Below are 23,022 nucleotides of genomic sequence, written 5' to 3'. Positions count from 1 at the left end.
TTTTTCAAAAGAGGCTTTTCCGATATTTGGCCCATCGACATGGGGCCAAATGTGGGAAAAATCTCCTCTTTTGGAAGAGCCCTTACTCCTTAAAAAATGAGGAATACAGGGCTTCCAAAAGAACGTGCCTGCTTTTTTTTGGAAACTGATCAGAAAAAGCGGATGTGTTCCCTGGACATGGCAGAGGTTTTCCAGGATAACTTCAGTATCCTGGAAAAACTCTAATGTAGACATAGCCTCACTGAACAGTGGTTTAAAGACAAACTCAGCTGTTTTTAAACTAGCAGAGTTTGGCTTCCAGTTTTGGCATACAATTTTGTTTGCTTTGCATAAAAGAGCTAGCATTTGGTAAGGGAACAAGGGAAGAGTATAAGTGAAGAACACATTAGCAATTGCTGCTATGACCTCTTGCCCCAACTTTAGCACCAAGAGAGATAATTTTAAAAGCACATAGGGATGTTTTCAAGAGCAACAGGTGCCTTGAAGGACAACTACAACTGGAAGTAGGGCCTACAGTGGAACTTGTATGCTTATCACAAAGGTCAATTCCAGTGGGCTTCTAATCTAGTAAGGCAAGAAGCTCATAAGTCTGAAGAAGGGGAGTATCATAGCACCAACGAGTCTGGTGATAAAGAAGCAACCAGACAGATTCCTCATCTGCATAAACTTAGAGCCACTGAACTGGCCATTAAAAAAGGTCACTATACACAGTCTACAACTGATGACAGCTTGCCAGAACTTCCCGAAGTCAAAAACTTTATGGTTTAGTGCATAGAACAGGCTTTGGCCCATAAACCTGGTTAGAGTGCAGCAGGCTGGCAGTCTTAGCCACACCATTTGGGTCACAATAGACAGCTGCACATGCCAAGGGGCCTACACCGAGTCCCAGACATGGGCTAGAAAAGACTCGACCAAGTGCTGGAAAGTCTGCGTGGGGAGAAAATAATTGCAGGTGTCTCACTGTAGCTGAAGAGAACAACAATGTAGAAGCTGAATAAGACCACAACTAGAAAACTACCCACTTTTCTACAGTGAGGCAGGGACAAGAACATGAAACTGAACCCAGGAAGAAAAAAGGGATTCAAACAGAAAGAAGTGACACATATTGGACATCTGCTCACAGCAGAGGGATTGAGAGCGAATCAAGAAGATTAAAGCCCTCACAATCATGCCAGCTCTAGTGCTTCGGAAAGAGGTACAGTGCTTCGTAGGAATGGAATTCTGTCCAAGTTCTGTCCGTGCTTGGCTGCAGACTGGAACCCATATACCAACTAACATCTTGTCTTGTGGAGTTGGAATGGGCAGGTCCCCAACTGCAAACATTTGCCATACTGAAGCAAAAAAGAACAACAAATGCTCATGTACTGAAATACTTTCAGCCAAGAAAACCACTGACACTCCCATGTGATACACTGGGGAAAAGATTGGATGCAGCTCTGTTCGAGGAGCTTAGCAAAGCCCTGGTAGAGTGTGGCCAGGATGACCCCACACGGGGGGGGGGGAGGGGGGGGAGAACTTGGGGCTGTGATCTTTGGAATGGAGTGTTTTCATCGGTACATATACAGCCACCCAGTCATAGTGCAATGACCGTTTCCAGAGGTAAGCCCCTAATTAATGCTCCAAAGAGATTGCAGCACATGTTGATGCGACTCCCATGTTACTAGCCAAAGATGAGACATTGTCCAGGAAAACTACTGGTGTGAGCTCACATCCTGAGTAGGGATGTTAAATATCAGTTAATTGAATCATCGAGTAACCTTATAAATTCTTATTGGTTAGTCGACTATTCTATAGTCCCTGGGGCTGAGGCCAGCAGCCAGTGCACTGTGGCCTCACTCCTGAGGAGTACTCTGCCACGCTGTGCTGCTGCTTCTGTATCAGAGGCAGCAGCGCAGGGTGCCAGGTGGGAGCTGGTCTGTGAGGGGAGCCAGTTTAAAAACCGGCTCCTCTTGCAGACCAGCTGCCTGTCACCCTGTGTTGCTACCTCTGATAAAGAGGCAGCAGCACAGGGTGGCAGCAGCCTTTGTCTGGGGGGAGGGTCTGAGATCCCAGACCCAGCATGAGCTGGAACTGAGCCAGACTGCCTGTCCACCCAGCTCCTGATACACTTTAAATGCAGAGACGCAGCAGGAGTAGCTCCTGGAGCCATTGCAAGCCAGGACTGAGCTGAGCTGCTAGCCAGCCTGCTAAAAAAGTTTACTGGTGGATAGGGGTGGAGAATGCGTGTAGTCTATAGCATTAGCTTGTAAGCTTTTGTTTATCAGTTCATCAGTTAATGGACTACACTGTTACATCCCTAATCCTGAGCAGGGCAGATATACCCACTGTAACCCTTCTGTCAGGTAGGCCCGGCAGCAACCAGGGCCGGGTTCAATATCTAGGGGTCCATCACAGAACTGAAAGAAACATTTAATGAAACAGAGAGAGAAATCACATGGCATTAACTTGGGAAAATACAACAGAGTTTATAGCCCAAACCATGCAAAGACCCACCCCCAGCCAAAAATCTCCCAAAGTCCAACACCCCAAAAGTCTCTGTCCTGGGTCAGTGCCGCCCCAGGGTTCAAAAGTTTACCTGCAGGGTTTTTACCTCCCAACCTGAGTGGAACGGAGGGGGTGGGGGATTGATACACCTTATGTGGTCTGCCGATGACCCCGCCTCGCCATAGGGTTCTGCTGCCACCTTTAACACGAGCGACTCCGCCACACTCCACCTGCTGTCCCGCGAGCTGCTCCAGCCGTCCCCATGAACTGCCCTGCTCCGCCTCTCCGTCTCGTTCCACTCCACCTGCCAGTCGTTCCTATTAGCCATTCTGCAGGCCGCCCACCACTGCTCCTACCAGCCGCCCGCCGGTTGTTCCCACCAGCTGCTCCACTGGGTCTTTCCCGCAAACTGTTCTGCTAGCTGCTCAGCAATTTAGCTTCAGGCTCTCCACAGCACTCAGTGATTTCAGCTCATAGTAGATTTCAGCTCTTTAGCAAGTTCAGCTCATAGTAGAGGAGCCTCAGTGCTAGTGCACCATTGGCCCAAAGTGAAGTCAGTTCAGCAGCCTGTAACTAGACTCTTAATGGAATCCAAATTAGCTCTGATATTCCACAGTGGAGAGAGGAGAGGGTGCAATTGGTGTTTCAGGCCCTCAGACAGAGGCCCTACCACCAGGTACAAATACCTGTCCCCAGCCTCTCTCACTTCACTGGGTTTGGAACCCATGCCCCTTGTCTAGCAAGTGCTACTTAGTTGATGGTGAATCCCTCTGTCATAATGTGAATCAAGGACAGCGGAACTGTTTTATCAGGGTAACACTTTATCCCTCCGCCTCAATAACAGAGAGACTGGGGATCCCACAGCGGTCAAAGTGACCATTTGGGCTGCTGTGAGATCATACTAGGCGGGGTGGGTGTGCCTATGGAAACAAGATCAGCCCCTGAAGTCTTTTTTGCACCACTCTCCACAATTCACCACCAGATGTCAGGGTAGAGTTTATCCTGACCCTGCTTACACCAGCATCAGGAAGTTGGCAGAAGAAAGGGAATCACGACATTGAATCCATTACCAGGCATCTCGGTTTCCCAGTTTCAATAGCAAAGTGGGTAGAAATCCATGAGACTACAGAGAAGGATATTCAACTCCAGGCAGTCAAGAGAGTGATACAAGCAAGGTGGCCAGAAGAAACACGTACCAATTGAAGCAGAACCTTATTTTCAAATTAAAGATGAGTTTTCCTGAAGGATTAAATGTTATTTCAAGGACAAAGAGCAGCTGTTCAAACCTCATCACACATGGAGGTCATACAAAAATACATGCTTCACACCTGCATGTTGACCACTGTCTTAGACTGGCCGGAGTGTGCTCACTGGTCAGGAATGAATATGCAGCTCCTCTTCCTGATAGAAAAATGTGACACTTGTTAGTCATGTGATCACCACCAGCATAAAGAGACTTACCATGTGAGCTGCCCACTTGGCCATGAGTGAAGGTGGGAACAGACATATTGTCAAGGAAAAGCAGTACTTGAATATGATAGACTCCTCGAATTTCTGTGAGGTTGAGGCCCTGACTCACAGAAGAAGCAAGTCAGTAATTTGCATACTGAAGACCCACTTAGTAGGATATGGCATTCCAGACACTGAATTCATCAACAGACCCCAATTTGCCTCAGAAAAAAAAAAATCCTGCTACAGGGAAGGCTTGTATAGCTAGAAGGATGAGAGATACCACCACAATCAGAGAAAGCAGGCACAACATGACAGGTCAACAAAGGACCTGCTGGTCCAGAAGGAGGCAAGCACTCCTGAGATGCTCCAGTCATTAGAGGGACACCAGAAAGAGTGGGCGAGTGTTGTGCAGGATGTCATGGCATCCAGATTATGTGAGGTGACTAGGAAAGAGGAATACATTGTCTGAAAAAACAAGAGGCACTTATGACAACGCAGACATACCATCCAGAAAAAAAACCTAGTGACGCCACCAGGGAATGAATGGCAGAACCAACTGGAGGCAAACTCCTTAGAGAGGGGGAAGACTCAGACAGTTGATAGAGAGAAAGATGGTCACCAGTGTGGATGCTCATTGAGGAAAACAAATTAATCTCAGACTGTGTAGGCAGCTGAGTCTCTGGTAAAAGGAGAGACTTCAAAAGTGAGCTGTGTGCTAGAAACCCTCAGTCTAAGGGATAGGGTGGGTGTTGGGGCATCATTATTTATATTAAAATGCTCGTAAAACAGGGAAGATGTAGCATGAGCAGTAGAACAAATCATAGAACCAAGATTCCCTGGAAGCAGTTACAGAAGGAACACCAGGAAAACAGGGAATACAAGGAACTAAGCTGGAAGTAGCTCAGCCACAGGGGCAGAGCAGCACAGCAGGTTTATTAAAGTTCCACTTGTTCAACTTAACCTGCATTCAGCCTCATTCTCATCTGGTGAACCACTACTATCATCCTTCATCAGGGCCCTGCCTTAGCATTGCAAAAATCCATATAATATGAGGAGAACCTCAGAAATTCAGAGCTTAGGATCAACAGAGACCACCATCCTTGAATTCAGTTGCTTATGCAACCCGGCCTTGGAAAGGCTGAAGAACTGGGCATGTTTATTTTAAAGACTGTGTGGAGGGGGCATTTGAAGACTTATATGTAAAAGGTTTGCATAATAAGGACAGTGATCAATTCCTCTCCAATGCCACTACGCATGGGAAAAGAAATGATCAGTGTAGATTGCAACAAGGCAAATTTAGGTTGGATATTGGGAAAACTCTTTCTAAATATATGGATGACAGTTAAGCACTGGAACAGGTTAGCTCATGAGACTGTGGAATCCCTGTCACTCGAGGTTAAGAATGAGTCAGGCATGGCCTAGAGTAGAAGTTCCTAAATTGTTAGTAAGCTGACCCATCAAGGCTTGTTTTGTGCCAGCTGTCCGGGTCCACATTTGTGGGGAAGCTTAAAATCATAGGCTAACATCCTTCTCCATCACTATCACCGCTTCCTCCTCACCCTGCCAAGTGGGCACTGACCATCCATAGCTGCACCCTTCGTCCCACCACCACAACACTGATCCCAGCCTGCTACAGAGGAGAGAGGGTTTGGAGAGCAAGTCCATTCTGCACTCACCCCACAGCAGGGCTCCTGTCCTGTGAGTCTGGGCCCAGTTCCATTCTTTTGACACAGCACCACTCAGATTTGGCCCATCCACGACACCATCATGACAGAGGGGCAGGCTGGCCAAACGCGAGCGGTACTGCAACTTGGCAGCCACATCAAACGTAAGCCATGTTCCGACCTCTGTGCGAGGTCATAAAGCACAAAACAGAGGGCTGAGCTCAACCCTGCGGACAGGAGCTACAACTTTGGGGTGAGTGTGGAGCAAGCTTGCTCCCCAACCCCTCTCCACGCTGGGCCCACAGGACAATGTTCCTGTGATTGTCCCAATAAAATTATGTCAGACGCCACCTTTTTACATTCACTATGTAACAAGAACCTGCCTCTTCTCCCTTTCTTTGCCAGGTCTTGGTCTGTCCCACAGCCATCACATCACACCCTAGAATTCCATCAGCTCTACTAAACTAAGCCAAAATGGACCTGGTGGTTAGCACCTCACTGGAAAGATATCCAAAGCAAACCAATATAAGCAATTCATTATTATAGTCACTATTGTAGCACTGGGGTACCCAAACGAATGAAAGTGAAACCACATGGTAAAAGAAATAAATCTAAATTTAATGCAGTCAGAGGACCCTCTCATGCAGCAGCAGTACTACCTGCCTCCTGTAGAGCTGGCAATGGGCTGCTCTCCACTCCCATATCCCCTCTCCCCCTCAAACTACAGCCACCTGCAACCCTAGCTAGTGGGGAAGGAAAAAAGCTCATTGTGGTGTTTATTTTACTGTAATTAGCATCTCAATTTGATTTCGCAATTGGGTAGGAGTGAAGTTGTGAGAGCATTTTGGTAGACTACCACCACGTTTCCAAATGGACCCGTGGTTTTCCCATCTCAGGCAATGATATCATTTAGGCTCCAGTTGAGGAAAGAAAGAATTAAACCCCTTTGACTTAAATTAAGCATGAGTTTTCTGACTAGGGATGCTCTCCTGAACTGGAGTGTTGGCAAAAGTCATCATGACCTCATCAGGAGAAAAATGAGATCCTTCCTTTTGAAAGAAAGATTACAGTTCCAGTTTGTCACCCATGTCATTAAAATGTACTGAGTGAACAAACTAGCTGGAGTTTGAGATAGTGTAACTGGGATTTTTTAAAAATAAAGCACCCAAATTCCCACCCCAACTTCCATAGAAGTTAGCACATTGACGTGTGAATCTGCATTTTTAGATGCGTTTTGGCACCAATCTTGACACAGTGGTTCAACAGCTTGCAGGACTATTCCTTCTTCCAGGAAATTCAACCTAGCACCAATGTCTTTTTCGCAAAAAGCAGCTCTGCCTCACATATTGTCCCTAGTCAGATATTAAATTATTCTGCTGACAACACAATTCTCTCTCCCCTTCCCCAATCTGCCTCTATACCAAAGCCTTACATGAAGCTTAACTACCAAAAAAAAAAAAAAAAAAAAAAAAAAAAAACCTAACTACAACCACTACCACATCTACCCCATTGTACAAAACTTATGTGCATGCCAAACTAAAAGGACTTGAAGCAAAATGCAGGACAATGTAGCACTTTAAAGACTAACAAGATGGTTTATTAGATGATGAGCTTTCGTGGGCCAGACCCACTTCCTCAGATCAAATAGTGGAAGAAAGTAGTCACAACCATATATACCAAAGGATACAATTAAAAAAAAATGAACAAATATGAAAAGGACAAATCACATTGCAGAACAGAAGGGGGATGCGGGGGGGGGGGTGGGAAGGGGGAGGAAGGAAGGTAAGTGTCTGTGAATTGCTGATATTAAAGGTAGGGAGAGTGGGATGTTTGTGAGTTAATGGTATTACAGGTGATAATTGGGGAAACTGTCTTGGTAATGGGTGAGAAAGTTCAAAGTCTTGTTAAGTCCTTGTTGACAAGTGTCGAATTTTAACATGAATGACAGTTCAGAGGATTCCCTTTCAAGTGCAGATGTAAAAGGTCTTTGTAGCAGAATGCAGGTGGCTAAGTCATTTAGAGAGTGTCCTTTCTGGTTAAAGTGGCAAGAAACTGTTTTCTCTTTGTGATCTTGTCTGATATCTGTTTTGTGGGCATTAATCCTTTGGCGAAGTGTCTGAGATGTTTGTCCAATGTACATAGCAGACGGACACTTTCGGCACATGATAGCATAGATTATATTTCTGGATGCGCAGGAATATGTGTTCTTGATCTTATAACTCACTTGGTTAGGTCCAATAATGGTATCAGCAGAATGAATATGTGGACAAAGCTGGCAACGGGGTTTGTTGCAAGGGAAGGTACCAGGGTTGGTATTAGTGTGGTATGTCCTGTGGTGGTTGGTAAGAATCATCTTGAGGTTAGGTGGTTGTCTATAGGAGACTATGGGTCTGTCTCCCAGAGCCTCTTTGAGTATGGTATCCTGTTCCAATATAGGCTGTAGTTTATTGATAATGTGTTGGACAGGTTTAAGTTGGGGGTTGTAGGTATTCTACATGCAAGGCACTACATTTAGCCGTTTGGAATGGAAATCCATCAACCATATGAAGAAACTCGCACAGATACAGACAGACATCATCTTTCTATCCAAGTGCAAGAAAATGGACATCGTACCCAAAGGACTGAAAGTGAACAATCCACTAAGATCAACATACTTCACTGACTACAGTGAAAGACTCTGCCTCACACTATCCAAGAAATTAAGAAAGTATTTTATACAAGAAACAGAAAACCATCAAGAATGACATTTCTAACTTAGATCGTCTCATCTCAAGACAAACATCCACACCGACTGACACCTTGCAAGACTTTTGTTCCACCAGACAAGAAATCTACTATACACACTTCTATTCCCTACAACAAAGAAAAGACAATAAATTTTCTAACCTGCTCCATACCACTGGCTACAACAGCAACTGCCTCAACCCACTGGATAATATTGTTAACCTCTCCAGCTACAAACTCAATCCAGCAGAAGAGTCTGTCTTGTCCCGGGGTCTCTTTCTGCCCCACGTCCCCCACAAACTGGATACAATTTTGTGGTGACCTTGAGGCTTTTTTTCGCCGCCTCCGTCTCCGAGAATATTTCCAAACCACCGCTGAACATCAATCTGACCTACCAGATCCCCCCTACCAACACCAAAGGAAAAATAATTCTATATGGACTCCCCCTGACGGTCGGAATTACAATCTGGATTTCTATTTACACAGCTTCCGCAACAACGCACAGACTGACATTATTCGCAAACGACAACAAGCGACACACAATCTTAGCCGCGCTGAACACCATGCCATCCAGAGTCTCAAAAACAACCTGGACATTGTAATCAAACCAGCTGACAAAGGGGGTGCTGTGGTCATTATTTATAAGGCCGACTATAACCAGGAGGCAACCAGACAACTCTCGAACACCACATTTTACAAACCTCTCCCCTCTGACCCCACCTTGGACTACCAAAAGAAACTACACTGTCTCCTTAAAAGCCTCCCCACAGCTACTCGGGAACAAATCCTCACAGAATCACCTTCTGACCCCCGACCAGGATTGTTCTATCTACTTCCCAAGATCCATAAACCTGGGCACCCCGGACGTCCCATCATCTCTGGTATTGGCACGCTCACTACTGGTCTATCCAGCTATGTAGACACTCTTCTCAAACCCTTCGTAACCAATACCCCCAGCTATCTCCGAGACACTACTGACTTCCTAAGGAAACTACAAAACATCGATAACCTCCCCAATAATACCATCCTTGCCACCATGGATGTAGAAGCTCTATATACCAACATCCCACATGAAGACGGATTACAAGCAATTAGAAACACTATCCCAGAGGACACTACTGCCAACCTGATAGCAGACCTATGTAACTTTGTTCTCACCCACAATTATTTCCAGTCTGAGAACAACTTATACCTCCAGATCAGCGGCACAGCCATGGGTACACGCATGGCCCCACAGTATGCTAACATCTTTATGGCTGACCTAGAACAACGTTTCCTCAACTCCCGTCCCCTTTCACCCCTCCTCTACCTATGGTACATCGATGACATCTTTATGATCTGGACACATGGCCAAGAAACACTGGAGATATTCCACAGAGATTTCAACAACCTACACCCCACCATCAACCTCAGCCTGGACCATTCTACACGAGAGATCCACTTCCTGGACACCACCGTACAAATCAACAATGGAAAATTAGACACCACTCTCTACAGAAAACCCACCGACTCATACAGTTACCTACATGCATCCAGCTCCCATCCAGAACACACCACACGATCCATCGTCTATAGCCAAGCCCTTCGATACAACCGCATCTGCTCTAACCCCACTGACAGAGACCAGAAGCTTCAGGATCTCTACCAAGCATTTATAAATCTCAACTACCCACCCAGAGAAATAAAAAAGCAAATTGAAAGAGCCAGACGAATACCTAGAAACCATCTACTTCAAGACAGACCCAAGAAAACCAACATTAGAACACCACTTGATCTGAGGAAGTGGGTCTGGCCCACGAAAGCTCATCATCTAATAAACCATCTTGTTAGTCTTTAAAGTGCTACATTGTCCTGCATTTTGCTTCAACTACCCCAGACTAACACGGCTACATTTCTATCACTATTCTAAAAGGACTTGGAAGACCTTGTAACAATGACATGTAGTAATAGATACCATACCAGTAAGAAGATAATGTTGAATATTATGTTAGATATTATATTATGTGCCCATTTGACAGTTTAGCAATTTAAAGGCCAGAATCTGCCACCCTAATTCACGGTCAGTTGTACATAACTTTATGCATAATCCATTTTAAATTGATAGAACCACTCAATAAGGCACAACTCCTCACTATGAATTAGAGGGGCAGAAAATGGCTTGTAATTAGCACAGAATTTTAAGCAGCTGAAAAGTCAGAACATCAGGATGTGTGTTGAGAGTGTGACAGTCTGAATAATTATTTGAGCTTTGGCCTCTCCACGCAGTTCAAAGCGTCAACATATTCACAGATTTTTTAAAATTAAAAATGAAAATGTCTACACAGTCCCACCTCTAGTGAAGAAAACAAAAATGGATGGGAAAACATGTGAGCAAGATATAGAGGTTCAGAACAATTGCGTGGGATTTAGGGTAGAGAGTAGTTCTGTTGAACAGGCTTTGTGTTTGTACAAACAGACCTTATTGGCAAGATGAGAACTATTAATGACCTGACCACACTTGCCAGGATTCGATCGAAGTTTAATTACTGTTACCCAGATCCATAGGATTGAAAAGCAACAAATTTCAACTAAGAGGATGAATAGTCTGATCATTGGTACGTAAATTGCTTCCACCTACAGTGAATTGTCCAGATGGGGCATTTTAAGCTTTTCCATAGAACAGCTAGAAGAGGACGTGGTTGATGACAGAATTGAAATCTTAGACTCACTTCTTGTAATTATAAGAGACAGATGGTAGATTTAAGTCAAGAAATGGATTTTTTTAAATCAGTCAACCATCGTTTAAACAAGACCATATGCATTACTGATCCATTAAAAAGCAATACAGGTACATAACAGGCACAATGTCCAAGAGCCACGTGATCTCCATTTATCCTAGAAGAGCAGAACAGAGACAGTGCTGAATTTTCTGGTGCATTTTACCAGCTGTTCTCAAATTAACATTTGTGCTGTCTGATATCAAGTAACTACATCACTTATACTCACAAGCAGTTGGTTCATTAGTGAGGTACCTCTGAATTAAGACAGAAAGCCAAATAGCTTTTCTGTAACCATTCCATAATCATTTTAGAGAGAATTTAATCTACTGTATCATAGTGCAACAACTTACATCACTGTAGATATGTATGGTACATTATAATACAAATACGGTACAGATTCCCTGCCCAGAACACCTTACCACCTTAGACCCTAATCCTGCAACAACAGATGGCATGCAAGCACAGCAATCTGTCTGTGTGCCATCAATTGTGGGATCAGGGCCCGACTGAAAATGAGAGCAAACAGGAGGTGAGTGAGAGGTGTTGAAAATTGTGTTAAAATTACAAGCTATCATTACCCTAAGAATTTCCTGATACCACTTGTAGGGTTGCCAGCCCTCCAGGATTGGCCTGGAGCGTCCTGGAACTGGCATCAATCTCCCTATGACTGTTAAAATCTCCCAGACTGCTTTCAATAGAATATTTTAGGAAAATGACATGTCATGTTGGGAAAAAAAAATCTCCCAGAACAGCTTCAGAATTGGCAGCCCTAACTACTCAAATGCTGGGAAACATGTGATCTGGGTCATCAGCAAAAAAAGTCTTCCAAAGAGCCAGTCTGGAGCAAAGGGCTGAGCTTTGGTTTGGGTCTCTCGGCTTTATGTAGCAGTCTGCTCTCTTGCTCTCCCTGTAATTTGATAAGGTGTTAGATTTCTGCATTGTAAGAAATAAAGTAGCATTATGTTACGTTTCAGGAACTGAACATAACAGGGAGGACAAGCATAGGTTTTAGTACTACCCAATTAAATTACACACAATGCATGTAGCATGTTATATTTACCATTCCTCCATATTATATGAATTTACAAAAAGGGTCTGAATCACTCTGAAGCACATGTAAGATAGCAGACTACTTCATTACAGTGCAACAGGCAACATTTAAGCAGGTTCTCACCAAACAGGGAGTGGTGCCACAGAAAAGTATGTGGGGATAGTAATGGAATCCAAGTTGAACGAGCCAAAACGTGATGCTGTTGTGAAAAAAAAGGCTGGTTACATTCTGGGTGTCATAACAGATGTGTTGCAAATAAGACATGAGAGCTAGTTGTCCTGTTCTGTTTGGCACTGGGGAGGCCAAAGCTGGAGTTGTGTGTCCAGTTTTGAGTGCTCTGCTTCAAGAAAGATATGGACCAACTGGAGAGTCCAGAAGAGAGCAACAGAAGTAATAAAATGTCCCATAAACTTGACCTGTGAGGAAAGGTTTAAAAACTGGGCATGTTCTAGTTCTGACCCAGCAGGGAACCGGACAACAGTCCTCAGGTAAGTTAAGGACTGTGATCAATTGTTCTCCATATCCAAGGTAGCAGGACAAGAAGTAATGGGTTTAATCTGCAGCCAGTGTGATTTAGGTTAGATACTAGAAAAAGCTGTTTGACTATTAAGATGGTAACCTATTCCATTGCTCACTAAGGGAGATCATGAAATCCCATCTACTGGAAGCTTTTAAGCATAGATCAGATCATTAAGTTTTCTTGATCCTACCTCACTGCAGGCAGATGGATTAGATGACCTCTAGCTGTCACTTCCAGCCCTACATTTCTAAGAGGTACAGAACCAGTAACCACGAGCTAGAAGGGGAAAGTGGTAGATATAAATCACAGAATAAAATCAGAGGGGAATGGCTAAACTAGAGTGAGCAGAGAAACCAAAAGGTATTTCTACTCCAGTGTAAGGAGGAATATCATGGAGATTTCCTTACTTCTAAAGGAGAGCTTATTGTTGATAAAGTGATGATATGACTGTACTGTACACATATCTGATGAAAGAAGACATGGCAGGGATAACCTCACCTCAGTGTATGTAGCAAACTGCCAATCAGAAATGAGAAGTGGCAGAGGAATCTGGGGGATAAAGTATTACACATGTAGCACACAATGTATACAGCAAGAGGACTTAGGCTATGTCTAAACTACATTCCTCTTTTGAAAGAAGAATGTAAATGAAGCCAATCGAAAATTCAAATAAGCATGAGATTTGTAAATCCACACTTCCATTTGCATAATCGCATAAGCACGCTTTTTCAACCAAAAAAAACTGCAGTCTAGACAGAGTTCTTTCGAAAAAAAACAAACCCCTTTTTTGAAAGAACATGTACACCTCATTTTTTCAGGAGTACAGGTTCTTTCGAAAAAGGAGCTTTTCCCCCCCGAAAGAACCCCATCTAGACTGCGGTTTCTTTTTCGAAAAACCCTTTTTCAAAAAAGCGCTCAAGAGATTATGGAAATGAAGTATGAGATTTGTAAATCAACGCTTCATTTGAATTTTCCATCTGCTTCATTTATATTCCTCTTTCTGAAGAGCAATGTAGTTTAGACGTGCCCTAACAGACAGCTCTTCCATCTCCCAGGCTCCTTCTCTCAGCTCACCCATCTACAGTCTATCTAGTGAGCCAATTATCTTGTTAGCCCAACAACAGAAACTGGTTACTTGATTTCAGTTAAACCTGCAATTGTCCAAGTACTGCAGTAATCTCAGTGACCAGAGTTCTACAAACAGTATCCTGTCAGTCCCCAGATCAACTCCTCCTCAATCAGATCCATAAATTAGGGGGAAGAGTGATATGCAGAGGACTGGGCAATGAGAAATAAGTGCCATATTTTTTCCTCTCTTCTTTCCCCTTCATATTATTTTTGTGCACTCTCCTTGGAACCCCCCCCCCTCAAAACCATCCGGTGCTGCCCCTCTATAATGGTATCCCAATTTTTTTTTAAAACACTTTAGAATTGTTGCCTATCCAAGGAGGAGACACTGGGACTAGAATAAGCTCACCTTTCTTAGAAGAAGCTACCCAGCCAAGGAACTACTTCAGGGGGGACAAGAAAGAAAGAAAGTTGGGCCAGTGAAGTAGCCAAGGAGCAGAGACCCTGAAGTGCATGGAGGAGGGAGTAAGACCCTTCAAAGTGTAGGTGGGAAGAAGGAAATAACTGACACTTTGTGGGCAAAGTAAAAAAGGTTCCACAGCAAAAAGTTGTGGACATTACTCCAAAAACAAATGTAAAGGATCCATCTCAATTGGCTTCCCAATCCCTTCCAATCCTTGGGGGGGGGGGGGGGAGAGTTACAGAACTTCTGAATCTCTGTGGGACTGGCTTAGAGCATGGAAATATTGCTTTTATAATTGCCATGTTAGCAATTAAAGTGAAAGTTATATTTATCAGTATAAACGGCAGTTCTGAAATGGTTTATAGCAAAGCAAAGCCCAGCCCTATCTACACTGATCAAGTGTATTAAATGCTTTTCCATGAAGATATTATGCAAACACAGTTGTGGCTAACAGTTTCCCTGAGGTTTAGATGGGAATTTGCATATGAATTACAGCTGATTTACTTAATATTTGTTGAGTAATTTATGTAACGAATGGCCAATAATTGTAAATATTTCTACATGTAACTGAAGTGGAACTAAGTATGCATGCAAAAGCCACAATGACTATACCACCTCCTGAAAGAAAACGCTTTCCCTAGATAGTGTAACAGGAAGGCTGAAAAAGAGGAGACTGTAGAGACACCTCTCCTCCCCAAATATCATGTACAAGTAGAATTAAAATGGTTGCTGAGCTCTCCATCTGCAGTCCATCGTTTGCTACATTTCTTATCTATGAGTTCCTCAGCAGAACTCAGATTTTAAGGGATATTGCAGGTATGAGTTTTGGCATCAGCAATACTGCAGTGACATTTCAAACTATTAATTTAACAAGCCATGGGTCCAGGTTCAAGGGAACAGCAAGGTATATGTCTTATAAGAGACCAAAATGTATTCTTTATTTTTTTTAAAGCTACCCTAAATACTGGCCTTTCCATAGTTAGTTAAGAAATTCGTAGGTACTATTAGATATTTGTGAAGTGTTTGTCCATGAAACCTAGATACAGCATTTTGAGGTTATTACTTTAACTTCGCTATTTCCTAACTGAACGGCAGGTGATGAGCCACCATCTGAAAAAGCAGATGGGGACCATCCATTTTTGGCAGGATGGTATGGTGACTCATAATTGTAGCCAAAGGAGCTTGTCTTGGCTATAAGAGGGGTTATTTTAGCCTGGACTTGCATGTGTTTTTGTTTATTCTTTTGGAACCATGTCTATATAAATCCTTACCTCAGGAATACCATTTACTTCCACATAATAGTCTAAGCATTTTTCATCTGAGGAAAACTCTGCATGCTCAAATCATGTATTTTTTATGGAGTGGAAATTTGTTACCAATTAGACATCTGTCTAGAGTTTCATCATACAATTACTGCTTCATTTTAGTGTGGGTTTTATTTCCCCACTAAAACAAACAAATGAGAAGTCCCGTGGTACCTTAAAGACCAACACATTTATTTGGGCATAAGCTTTTGTGGGTAAAACCACTTTGTTAGATGTGCCAAATAAATCTGTATGTATACACTACAGTGTTATTTCAAAATATCTTATTTAGAAATAGTTAATTCGAAATAAGTTATTTCAAAATAACACATCTACACACAAAATGCATTTTGAAATAGTGTTTTGCTATTTTGAATAGTGCATCCACACTGAGTGGACACTGAATCGCATTTAAGGCCGGCCGAAACCAGGTCCGGCAGGGCATCAGGTCAGGAGTTACTTAGCCTCGGGCACCAGCCACACAATCTGAGGCCTGTGCTTAAAAGGGACCCCCACCCCCAGACAGCCGGTTCTCAGCTTTCCCTGCTTGCTTACCTCGATGAAGGACAGCAAAGCATGTTGTCTCTGCGTGCTCTGCTTGCCCTCACTTGGGACACCACAGCACTCTGCAACATGGAGCCAGAGCTGCCCCTAGGCACTCTGGTGCTTCTCATGGATGCGCTGCTGAAAGCCTGGCTGCTCTTTCTGCAGGCTGCCATCTGGGAGATCCATCAGGGGGCTGTCAGTATCCAGGAGGCCCTGCAGGAGAGCTTCCACCCTGAGGAGCACTAAGAGCCTCCCTGGTCTGCCCCACTCCACTTACCCCTTCCTAACGTCAAATAAAATACATGTATTTTCATGAACACAAACTCTCTTTATTTAACAAAACTGGGGGGTGAGACTGGGGAAAGGAGGCAGAAGAGGGGAAGAAAGAGGGTGGGAGAGGGGAGGGGGAAACCTGGGAGGAGGGAGCTGGAAGGGGGAAGCAAGGGGAAGAAGGGGGAGGGGAAGCTCAGGGTCTCACTGGACCACCTTGATTTTCATTCAAACCTGCTCCTGGGTTCGCATGTGGCTTTTGGTGGCCAAGCTGGCAGCTATCCTGTCATAGACAGCCGCGTTCTTCTGTCTAGTGCAGAGATCACGGACGTTGGGGGCATCCCCCCCAAACCTGAATAAGGTCCATGATCTCCGCCCTGGACCAGGAAGGCGCCTGCCTTCTCCGGGCCCTGGCAGGCTCCTGGGAGCTGGCAGACTGTTCCTGGAGAGCGGTGGAGGGCTAGTACAACAGAGCATGGAATTTTCCAGCTGTTTTTCCCCCAGGAGAAGAAATATTTGCTGACATGTTTCAGAACAATAAAACCAAGAACTGGACATGTATTAGAAAGCATTTGTACCATTACAAAATAGTCTGCACGTGGTTTTAGGTGTACACACAGAGAAAGACATGTGCAATTGACCTTTGAATATCCAGAAGAAAGTAGCTAAAAAATCCCAAGCAAGTCCGCAGTACTCTCATGTAAGATAGCACTAAGCACAAGCAAGTAGGGGAGTTATAGATGCCAGAGTTATGGTATTTGCAGCAATATTAAAACAAATAGACAAACAAAATTAGGACAACAAAAGAGCATGGTTTTACAAGCCAGCAAATGACCCAGGAACACCCAACACCTGCTCCTAAATGTAACCAATGGAGCAGTATAGTGATCAGCAAACATAGGTGGCTGTTTGGATGCTTATCCCGAACTTCTAAAACATCTTGAAGTTTTCAAAATTGGTCCGTAAATTTCATTAAACAAGACCCCTTACAACATTTCCAGTATCAGATCCTAGTAATAACAACCTCTCGGTAATTTAGCACTTCTGAGTGTGGCTCTACTTCATACAGAAAAGGCAGAAGCAAAAATCATTCTTTATTTAAATATTTATCCAAACTTCATATCAATTCAGCACGAACTATGGAGCAAAGATATTTGTCTGTTGTTTTACTCATTGGCTCACCCACTCCCAATTTATTACTATTTGTTGAACCTCTCTAGCCCTGCACTCTGATTGAGCGACATCTGTGATCTAGCATGATTTTAGTTAGCCAGAGGTCCACTTATGCCTCTGACCTAGTTTCCCACAGTCCCGTAAAGTTTGTTTACAGCCACCAGCCCTAGCTCTCAGTGTTCTGTGTTATTTAGCTCTAATTTACCCCTAAATATCTTCTAAGAGCCCAGAGGGGTAGCCGTGTTAGCTTGTAACTTTAAAACAAGTAATTGTGTGGCACCTAAGAGCCAGTAAGCAATGAAAATGTTGGTAATGCTACTAGACAATATTGACCTCCTGTAGTTTAGCAAATTCTCTGGTTCACCACTTGTCCAGTCCCAAGGGTGCCAGACTAGACACATTCAGCCTATAATATCACTTAGTGGCAATCTAAGGCCTCAGTTGAAATTGGGCCTTATTAGACTAAGCACTTTATCATGACGAACAAGCAGTTCCTATCCTCTAGATTGAGAATACAGTCTAACTGAACAAGACAGAAAAGCATAGAGAAAGGTGTCATCAGCACCAACAGATGGAGAGCCAAGCCAATGGGGAGTCAGTTTGCCCAAGGTCATGCAGGATGCCGACAGCAGGGTCAAGAACTAAACCCAGGAGTCCCAAAGGCTCTGTCCAGTTCACATAAATCAGGACAAGTCAGTGTGGTGTTTAAAAAAAAAAATGAAATTCTTCACATCAGCATTTCTTATATTGTATTTGTTACCAATTTAATTTAATTGAGCATGATGATTCTATGGACAACATGAGCACATCATGGCTGAAAACCAGGTATTGTTCCCTTATTTATACCAAGTAGCACCCTAGATTATGCCTACACAGCAAAAAACAGATGAACCTCTCTCCCCCTCCACACACCCCTGCAGCAGCAAGTCTCAGAGTCCACATTCATTGACTTGGGCTCACACTATCAGACTAAAAATAGCAGTGTAGATGTTTGGGCTTGTGTGAAAGCCTCGCCTAAGACTCTCCCCCCTTAGAAAGTCTTAGCCCCAGCATCTACACAGCTATTTTTAGCCCTGTAAGGTGAGCTAAATTGACCAGGGCTCAGACTGATTACAGAGCTTGGAAGGGGATGGGGCAAGCTGTGTAGCCCAAGCAGAGCCATTCATTTAAATAGGACTGTGTAAAAGCTAATCCCATCCCTCTTAAAGCATACTATTTGATGAATGGTAAATATGGAATCCAGTTGATTTGACATTTTGTCTGACACTGCTGTACTACTGCAATAAAGGATTGGTTTCTTTCTTTGGACTATATATTTCCCCTCTTATAATAGTAAGATATAAAGAAACTGGTTCCATTCCCTACATAAGCAATATATGAACAATAGCACCCACAGTACAAGTATTTAATCTGATGCAATGTGGGACATTTGTTTTTCTCTAGAAAAAAAAAGTGGATTATGTACTGAGTACAGAGGACCTGGTCTTCACATTTGTTAGTCTCTATTTTGTCTATGTCTAAACAAAGAAGCAATATGATATCTCCTGCTTAAAGAGTAAGAAGCTGAGTAAGGAGTTTAGGGTTTGACCTCCTAAAAAAAATCATTAAAATCCTAGCAAAAAAAATCAATTTCAATGTTCTCATTAAACCACAGCAGTTGACAGGGGGAAAACATCCACACTTATGCCCACTTACAACTTGTGACTAAAAGTTTGCAATAGGGTGCCCTCCCACCCAAAAAAGGCACTATAGAAAATACAGATCCTTGCAAAGATTAACTTGTATGTGGCAAAACTAAGTGTCATACATTGCTATGTGACCTCTGAATTGTTATTTGTGGAAAATGCTACGGATCACACTATTCGATTGTCACGTGAAGAATATGCCTGGGGCTATGCTGACAACAAAATCCTTTATGAAAATTGTATTTTCCAACAACTGGAAATGTTATCAGAAGGAGATCACTGCTCACAACTTCGAGCAGTGTGATACATGCACTGCAGTCAAAGCAGACTTAACCAAAGGAAATGCCTTTTGCTTTCATGACCACATGAAACGTCGTAAGTGTGCTGTCACCTAGTGGCAATCTGAGCTATTTACATTTTTCTTTATGCATCTTGTTCATACAGAAGTTAACCGTCATTCAAAGTTTCCAAACCTGACAGCCACACAGAATGCTTCACCCAGGTCAAGGCTATGGATCTTAGGAGGCCTACAAGCCATTACCAAAAACTTTAAATGCCTAGACCTAACACCTTTTTTAGTTTCAGTTTTTTGCAAAAGAAAACTATAATTGAACTCATGGTACCACAGCAACAATCTTCTCTGGCTTGACCTGTGTCTTGATGATGATAATTGTGGTCTAGTTGGTAGGCCTAACAGAGTCAGGAAATGTGGGTGCTCTGCATCTGAGCTGCTGCATGATCTTGGAGAATCCACTTTACCTCAGTTTCCCCTCCCACTCTCTGATATGCCTGTTTAGCTGGTAAACTCTTTGGAGGAGTGAGAAACTATGTTTGTACAATGCTTAGCACAGCAGGGGCTTATGCTTCTGTAATTCCCTTAGATTGCAAACAGTCATATGTCTATACTTAGATCTGGAGATAGGAGTCCCAGCTCAAGATGACATATGCATGCTAGCTGTCATTGAGCTAACATGACAACAACAGAATATAATAGCAATGCAAGCTGCAAGTCTGGCTTTAGGACTATTAAGGAACAGAAAGAGAATCCATCTTTATCATTTGTCTTAGAGGACAAAGAAACCAAGGCTATGTCTACACTCGCGGCTTCTTGCGTAAGTAATATGCAAATGAGACTTATCGTGGAATATCGCTGAGCCTCATTTGCATACCTGAAAAAAATGGTGGCTCATTAGAAGAAGCTCTTGCGCAAGAAGGAGCGTCTACACTGCCCCTTCTTGCGCAAGAAAAACCCTCTTGCGCAATGCTGTTACACCTATTACTTTTCAGGAAGAACGGCATTGCGCAAGAGGGTTTTTCTTGCGCAAGGGGCAGTTTAGACACTCCTTCTTGTGCAAGAGCCTCTTCTGAAAAAAATGGTGGCTCATTAGACATGCAAATGAGGCTCAGCGATATTCCATGCTTAGCCTCATTTGCATATTACTCACGCAAGAAGCCGCGAGTGTAGACATAGCCCAAGTGTTTAATTTCTTTGATGGGTCCTGGACAGCAAAAGGCTGTGGGTGAGAAAGTATTGTGCTTGATTAATTTTTTGTCTTTTAGGTGTATGTTTTCAAGCTTGGTTTTACCCCTTATACTCAGCATCACTTAATACAAGCTCTTTTGTTAATAAACTTGTTTTGCTGACATTGTCAATCATCAGTGCTGGTTAAGTTCCCTAAAGTGTGTGCTGCCAGAAAACCATCAGGCTGGACAATTTTACTGTCTCTGTTAAAGCAGCTATGTTAACCCATAGCTTTCTCTGGGAGGGTCCAGTGAGAGGGACTGGCTCCTACAATATGACAACGCTGGAGGAAATTGAGGGCTGGAGAGGTCTTAAGTTCAGCCTTCAAGAAGCAGCCAAGTTGCAAAAAACCTGAGTGAGGCTTGTGGGTTAAGGGCTGACTGATGGGGTCAGAGCAAAGCTGCACAGCCACAAGACTCCCAGAATTACAAGGCAAATAGTGACAAACCCCCATCACTGGGTAAATCCCATAACGCCACACACACCCCATTCCATAGAGACACACCCCTAAACAATAGCTCTAAGAGGTAGCAGCTGTCTTGCCACAAGGCACACTCACCAACAGGGAACTGACTTCTGGCTGCTCTGGGGATTAGCTCCGTCCAGGTCCCATGGCACTTCTGTCTCTTATACACATGTTCTGTTGTCCTTCTTTGCTGTGCAAAGTGTTCTCCCTTCATGGCTTGGACAGGGTATCAAATCTTTCTATGCAATCTGTTGCCCCAGTAGCTAGTGGGAAACCTGGACTCATCCTCTACTCTGGATTCTAGCTCAAGAGGCCTTTAGTTTTAAACCTTACTGCTATTTTCCTAACCCTTTCCCTACAACCTCTCCCCCAGGTTTCTTTCTGTCCCTTTCTAATATCCAAATAGTGACTGAACACTCTTACTACAGCACCCAGCTTCTGCTATTGGCCCCACCTGTTCCTTGTGATCTAGGCTCCATCATCATTGTCCAGGAGTTACTTAAACTACCTAATTCCCCTCAGCTGTGGCTTGTGCCATTAAGTGGCTCCTTCTCAGACTCATTAACCCTCTTCTAAAAGGTTGTGTTGTAAACACCCTGCTACGTCCCTTTAAACTTTTCCAAAGTTAGTTTAACAATCTTTTAAAATTAGCTTCTTATATTAAAAGATGGCTTGTTTGGTTTCTTTAGCAATATACATTGCAAGTTATCATGTATTTCATATACCAATCCCTATCCCGCTAGCCCAAGGTAATAGCCCAGAGCCACTAGTATGAATGTGACCTCAGGATATTTCTCAGTTGTTATCAGAGAATGCATCTAAATTGATCTCTAACATGACCAAAGCTCATACTACTCAAATTTTGTCCAACACAAAGAAGGCTGCCTCATAATTCAAAATGCACAGTAGAAAATGAATGAGAAGATACCATACCTTTTACAAGAGAAGACTTCTCATAAGAAAATAATTAGTTCCTCCCAGTTACCAAGAGGCATTATGGGGTAACCTGAACCAGTGTTTCTTAATTTGGGAGCCAGTGTCCCCTCAGGGCCACAGGACAGATTTGGGGGAGGGGCTCACAAGTACAAGGCCAGAGTTAGGGGGTGAAAAGCAGGACAATTGCTTTGGCACCCATACTGCAGGGAGCCTGCAGAACTTATTTACATGTTTCAGCCTTGCTGGAGAGAAGGAGAATGAGTGAAGTCCAGCCCATTATTTAAGGGGTGTGAAGGCGCGCTGCAATTTTTTAAGTCCAAATGGGTCAACCAAGCACAGAAATGGCTGGGTAACAGTGGCTTAAACTAATTAAAATTACAGAAACAAATAAAGCCATATGGTCAGCTAATGAATGCAGAAGTTCAAGATCATAAGCACTATTACAAGATAATCAGCAGCACATTGAAGAAATCAGACCTATAACTTTGGTCCTTCAGGCCTGTGATATCTGAATCTATCACTTGAGCTAAAGAAATAGATGATAGTGTGCCTAAGGCACTGGAGTAGGACTCAGGAGTTCTGGCTTTAAATCCCAGCTCTGTCATTGCCAGACACCTGGGACAAATCACATGATCCGTGCCTCAGTTTCCCAGCTAACAGGTTGTGGATATTTCATCCCTTTCTACTACCCTCTCTCATCCCTGCGTACAAAACCTGTAAGTCCTTCAGAGTAGAGGTCTGCCTGAGCCTTATTTTTAAGTTCCACCCATACCACAGTAGCCCACAACCTACTCTAGGGCTACTCAACTTTGGAAGCCCCAGGGGTCACAATGATACTCACAGCAAATGCTGAGGGCTGCAACTTAAGTGTGGTTGCATATACATGCAACTATATATACAAATAGCTTCTTTCACACTGACAGGCATGAATACAA

At 43.4% G+C, this 23,022-nt stretch overlaps 1 long non-coding RNA gene across 3 annotated transcripts in view; it reads right to left on the bottom strand.

Annotated features, from left to right (window-relative positions):
• The window catches only part of LOC142820917 (uncharacterized), a 155,066-nt gene extending 132,884 nt beyond the window's left edge, over nucleotides 1-22,182 (bottom strand). For all 3 annotated transcript variants that reach the window (XR_012897935.1, XR_012897937.1, XR_012897936.1), the window contains exon 1: nucleotides 21,245-22,182. This is a non-coding gene — a long non-coding RNA (uncharacterized LOC142820917). The remainder of the gene's footprint in view (nucleotides 1-21,244) is intronic.
• Nucleotides 22,183-23,022: the final 840 nt, after the last annotated feature.

The sequence above is a fragment of the Pelodiscus sinensis genome, chromosome 1 (assembly GCF_049634645.1).
Source record: "Pelodiscus sinensis isolate JC-2024 chromosome 1, ASM4963464v1, whole genome shotgun sequence".
Taxonomy (NCBI): Eukaryota; Metazoa; Chordata; order Testudines; family Trionychidae; genus Pelodiscus; species Pelodiscus sinensis.
The sequence above is the reverse complement of the archived record's forward strand: the minus strand, read 5'-3'. Positions and strand labels throughout refer to the sequence as shown.